Here is a 5,771-nt window from a genome sequence, read left to right as displayed (position 1 = left end):
CAAATATCACGAGAGCTACTAGGGTTAATACGAATAATCTTCTCGAATATGATAACAATTATAGTATAAACCCTATGTCTGTGTTTATATACTACACAGTTACAAGATAATCGCTAATTGATATGGAATATAATTCTGCTTCCTAAAATATATCAATCAAATATCTTTTCTTCCAAGTATTCTATTCTTTATAGAATTCCTTCTTCATGCATATCTCTTCTTATGTTTATCTCGATCTTCTTTCCTTTAATCAGCTACTGTCCTTATATGAACGTCCTTCAGCACTTAAGTTGTGATATCCATCTTCTGATGATTATCTCTTGATAATATAAGTACTGATATCCTTAAGTCCTGACTTCCAGTAAGTACTGATTTATCCTGTTTAAGTAAGATCTGAAAACTAAACATAAATCATATTAGCCATGACATTATCAAATATATCTAACAATCTCCCCCAACTTGTAAATTAGCATAATATACAAGTTTAACATATATTTGATGATGTCAAAAACATTAAGTACAAATATATGAGAATTAGACTAGATAACTACAACTTACAGTCCTTAAAGCTTTACCAACATTTAACTTCTGATAACAGCTTCAGTCTATACAAATATCAAAATTTAATCAGTTGTAGATCTTGACTTGGCTTCATCTTCTGATCTCTCTGATGTCAGGAGCTGTTCTGAGATAGTTCTTCAACAAACATTTCTCAGCATATCTAAGTTCATCAATCATCCTCCTTTTAGCATCTTTAAGCTCTGCAGTATCTTCACCAATTTAAAAGATTGCAGCCCTGAGATCATTAATCTTAGCTTTTCTTATATCCTGATCCAGTCTGATCAAATATGCTTTATCAGACTCAAGATTGAATTCCACAGCCATGTAACCTAGAAAGGTAGTTATAATCTTAGCAGTGTTGGGCTTCATTTCAACTATATCACCCTTGTGATCTCTGTACTTTGGAAGATATGTGCTGTCAGACTTAACAGAATAAAGCCTTTTCTGTCTCTCAATCTGATCCTTCAAATAGTTTGCAGCACTTTCTGTTAATCTGTCATTCACTTGAAGTAAGAATAGTACATGCTCCAGTTCTTCAAAATACTTCAATGGAATGGCATTTTGCCTTATATGATAAACCCTACCATCTGTCATGAAGTACAACAAGATGTGTTCTTTCAAGTAGGTATGGTAAACCATTTGTACAGATTCCAGTTGATTCAATCTCTCAGGAGTTGCTCCAATACCTTGTTCACTCAAGGAAGTTGGATCATTGGTAGTGTTATGTATTCTTCTTTCATCAGCACTTCCCAATCCAGTTTTATCTCTTGCTTCCTTTCCAGTAACTACTCTTGCTTCAAAACCACTTGCAGCAGTCTTCAAAGGTTGAGTCTGTTTTGCTTTAGTGAATCCTGGTAGGAGTGTCTTTGATCTATCTTCTAATATCAAGTTAACTTGAGCTATGTCAGAGGTTACTTGCTTCTTTGGAATATCAGAACTTACTGTCTCTTGACTCTGAACAACTTGAGCCATGTCAGAGGTTGTTTTAAGAACTTTTCTTGAAGTCAGAGCAAGATCATCCTTTTTATCAGTGATTTCTTCATTCTCAGGAGGCACATAAACCTTGATAGGTTCACCAACCTTTTCTTTACCCTTGGATCTTGGATCTATCTGCGGTTGTGATTTAGTCAATGTTGCTTCAGTATTTATCCTTTCTTTTATCACAATACCTTTGAGTTTTGGAAGTGTCTTTTTACCAGAAGCTTCAGATTTAGATGTGACTTTCTCTGATTTAAGTCTGGCTTCTTCTTCCATTAAACTCTCCAAGTCCATTCCTGGATTTTTCCGAAGAAATAACTGTCTTGACATTTCTTCATCAAGATCTAAAAGTTCATCAGAACTTATCCTTTTACCAGTAGCAGAACTAATTCTTTTCCCAGTATCAGAACTTGTCCTGTAACTTGTGATTTCAGCTTTTCTTGATGAGAAACCTCTACCTTGACTACGACCTCTACCCATTCCAGAGTTTCCTTGATCATCCTTTTCATCATCCTTCCCTTTCAGTGTCTTGGCAGTCTTGCATTTGGACTTAATTACTCTCTCCCCCTTTTTGGCATCAGCAGGTAGTAGAAGAGAGATAAGCAATTCCACTGAGTCCTGGATTTCAGTAAGTTGAGATTGCTGAGAAGCTTGATTTTTCAGAATATCATCAATCTGAGCTTGTTGTTTCTCTTGAGTCTTCTCAATATAATCCTGTCAAAGGTAGGTTGGAAGAACTTTTTCTTGTCAATTTTCTGAAATTGGTCCTGTTTGATGAATTCTTCCTGAATCTTGTGTAGCTCTGCATGAGTAGTTGAATGGAGACCTTGTAGATGTTTAGTACTCAATGCAGTGACTCTAAGCTGGGTTTTAAAATCATCAGAAATTAACATTTCATCAGCTTTTGTCAAGTGCTCAGCAAGATGCTTTGCAGTTGGAACACAGGAAACTGAGTTCCATTCCTTAGTCCACTCCTGTCCTGCAGGAATTTCACTCCAAGGAACTGGTGCTTCTCTGGTAACAAACTTCTTAACAAGTTCAGATTTAAAAATAGTTTGTTGAGGAGCATGTCCTGAAGGACCTGCTTCATCAGCATCTACATTTGGAGCAGCATCACCTGTATCTCCAGTATTTGCAGCATCAGAACTTACAGAATCAGTATCTTCTGATAAAACAACAGTGTGAGTAGCAATGGAGGCTTCAGCATCCTCTAAGTGCTGATCTGGTTCTAAGTTCTGATCAACAGCCATATCCTGATGCTCACCTAAATTCTGATCATCGGCATCTAGATGCAGAGAAGGTGTAGTAGATAACTCTAGAGTTTGAACAACATCAGTAACAGGTGTGGTTGATGGATTAGTTATTGTTGGAGATTCTAAGAGAATTACTTCAGGCACAACCAAGTTCTGGATATCAATATCAGCACTTGTGCCTATATTAACAGGAGATACAAACTTTTGAGCAGGAGACACAAATGGTGTGTTGGTCTGTTCAGGAATATCCTCCTGAGATGGAGTTGATGAAGAAGAAGTGACTTTAGCAAATTCATTTTCTTGTGAGATCAGAGATTCCTGATCTCCTTCCTTAGCTGCTGCTTCTTCATCTGAAACTGGCATTTTTGCCCTCTGTTTCTTGTATCTCTTTGTAGATATGGATTCCTTGGGAGTTTCAGGAACAATTATTCTTCTAAGCCTCTTGAGAAGCCTAGATCCCCCAATTTCAGAATCCTTCTGAGAAGTCACTTTCTCAGCTTCTTTGACAATATGTTCTGATGTTGAAACCTGTTCCTCACTGTCAGACTCATCTCTCAAAGCAATCCTCCTTCTCTTTTGAGGTGTTTGAGGAACAGTCTTTGTCCTCTTAGGTTTGGAAGATGAAGGCTTCACAGTAGGTGCTGAGGATGAGGGTTGAACTGTCTGTGAAAGTGGAGAGATAGGATTTGATATATTGCCTAAGGGTTAGTTGAGTAGTATGGGTGGTATGTTCTGATGGTTGTTGTGGTGTTTGGGAGGTGTTTGTTGGTTGGACATCAGGATAAACAGATCTATAGGAATCAGGATCAGCATTTACTAAGATCTGCTTCACAGACTGAGGAATCTGTAAAGGTCTAACCACTGGTTTCTTAGTGTTAGCATTTACCAGGTCATTAAAGTATCGTTTTGCAACCTTAAAAGGTGGAGTTAAGGAACTGATTAAGTGAGGTGCATCAGTACAAAAAGTATATATAAGTTGACAGAATCTAGCAAAGTAGACAACATTCCTATCCTCTGTCATCCTATCCCCAATAAAACCTATTATAGACGTTGCAAAATCAAAATGAGTTTGGTTTATAATGGCATACCCGATGTGCTGACTCAATATAGGGATGGCATCAAAATTCGAACACTTGTTCCCAAAAGCTTTAGTGATGCAGTCGAAGAAGAAGCTCCATTCCCTTCTGATATGAGCCCATTTCAACTGTCCAAGCTTTGCCAAACTCTGTTCATACCCCAAACTGGCCATTAAATCCTGAAGAGCTGATTCCTCTGGAATTGAAAAAGTACATCCTTCTGGGAGATGTAGAGCCTTACGTATTGTACCAGGAGTGACTGCATATGAAGAATCACCCACTTCGAAAACAATACTAGGAGTACCATTTGGACCACCATTATCAAAGTTTCCAGTCCTCCAAAGTGTCAGAACTTGTTGGCTTGAGAATACTGAAGGTTGGGTCAATGCATACCCGATTTCACTGTGTGCAAGAAGGTCTTGCACAAAATGCAATTCAGACGGAGCTTCAGCATTATCAAGAATAGCAGCATAATTGTTTGGAACAAATTTAGCTCCATTAATGATTAAATCCTTAGGTGCCATGAAAGTAATCGAGAGGTTTAAGTGCCTGTTAGGTGTTTGATATAATGTCTATATGAAAAACCAACGTTAGAAGAAGAAAGAGAGTAAAAGCAAGTAGAAAGAAAAAGTATGAAAGGAAATAAAAGATTAAAAAATCTTCTCTCTGTCTTACTTATACTTTTGAAAGAAAAAAAATAACTGTTGGACACCTGTCAGACATGCAGTAAAAACGAATAGTTAATGGGCACGAGAAAACAGTAATCATTACTTACCCACTTGCAGTTTTTCAAGGAAAAGCCGTTCCACTTACCCAGTTATTCCATTAATCAAGGTGAAACCGTTTTAATTTAAAATGGAAACTGTTCCCACTTATTGAATTATTTTTCACTGCAACATCAATATTCTGGAAAAAAATTGAGTGAAAATGACCATAATAAATCGGACGAGCAAGTACTGATAAAAGAAAATCAGAACTTAAGTTAAAATAGAATTTATGTGGTCATCAGAATATGAATATGTATCAGGATTTATCAATACATTACAAAATATCTCAGAGACAAGATCTTAAAAAAACAAATTTCATTAATATATCAAGAGAATACATTCATGAAATTGAGATTACATCAGAACTTGTACAAGATTTCCCTAAGCTGCTAAACCTAACGTCAACAGCCTTTATCCTAGCTCAAGAAGCAGGGCAAGGCTGATGATGAAGAAAAATAGGAAGAAGAAAATAAATTATTTCTTCTTCCTACTCTCGACAAACAAAATAGCGAGTCAAATGATTCGCTCTTGTTGGCGGAGAGCTTCCAGCCTTTCCTCCTCCAATCGCTCCAGATGGCGATTGTAGTCCATGTAGAAGAACAGGAGGTGGGTAAGTACCTCCTGGGGAACAGAGTCCCATATCTCAACAGGAATGGCAGTGACGTGCCATTCCTGCTGCCAATCGGTACATCTCACCTCCATGTTGAATGTTTCGTAGTTCAAAAACATATTGTAATTGACCATGGTGTTTTTGATAGAAAAAGTATGAAGGTGATTTTGTGATAAAAGAGGTGATGGGAAGGCTGATGTGAAGTGGTTGTTTACATAGGCAAGAGAATGCCAGGAGACGCAAAGAAATTTAATGCTGACGGGTGGAATTAATTCCACCTCGTCTCCCCAGACTTGGAAAAAGAAAAACATTCATTGGAAAGGGAAAATATGGTTTAATGCGCACAAGAAGCAAGTAAAAGTTGACTGTTCATGTACGAGTACCACTATCCTTAACTATAGTGACTATTAATCTTCCACTTCAACAGTATTCAGGTTTAAACTAAGACTGTTGTCAAATTTTATCAACAAATAAGTCAAGTAAAGAATCGGACTGTAATATCAGAACTTAGACTTATATCAGAACT

The sequence above is a fragment of the Apium graveolens genome, chromosome 6 (assembly GCF_009905375.1).
Source record: "Apium graveolens cultivar Ventura chromosome 6, ASM990537v1, whole genome shotgun sequence".
Lineage (NCBI taxonomy): Eukaryota > Viridiplantae > Streptophyta > Magnoliopsida > Apiales > Apiaceae > Apium > Apium graveolens.
This window is presented reverse-complemented; position numbering follows the sequence as displayed.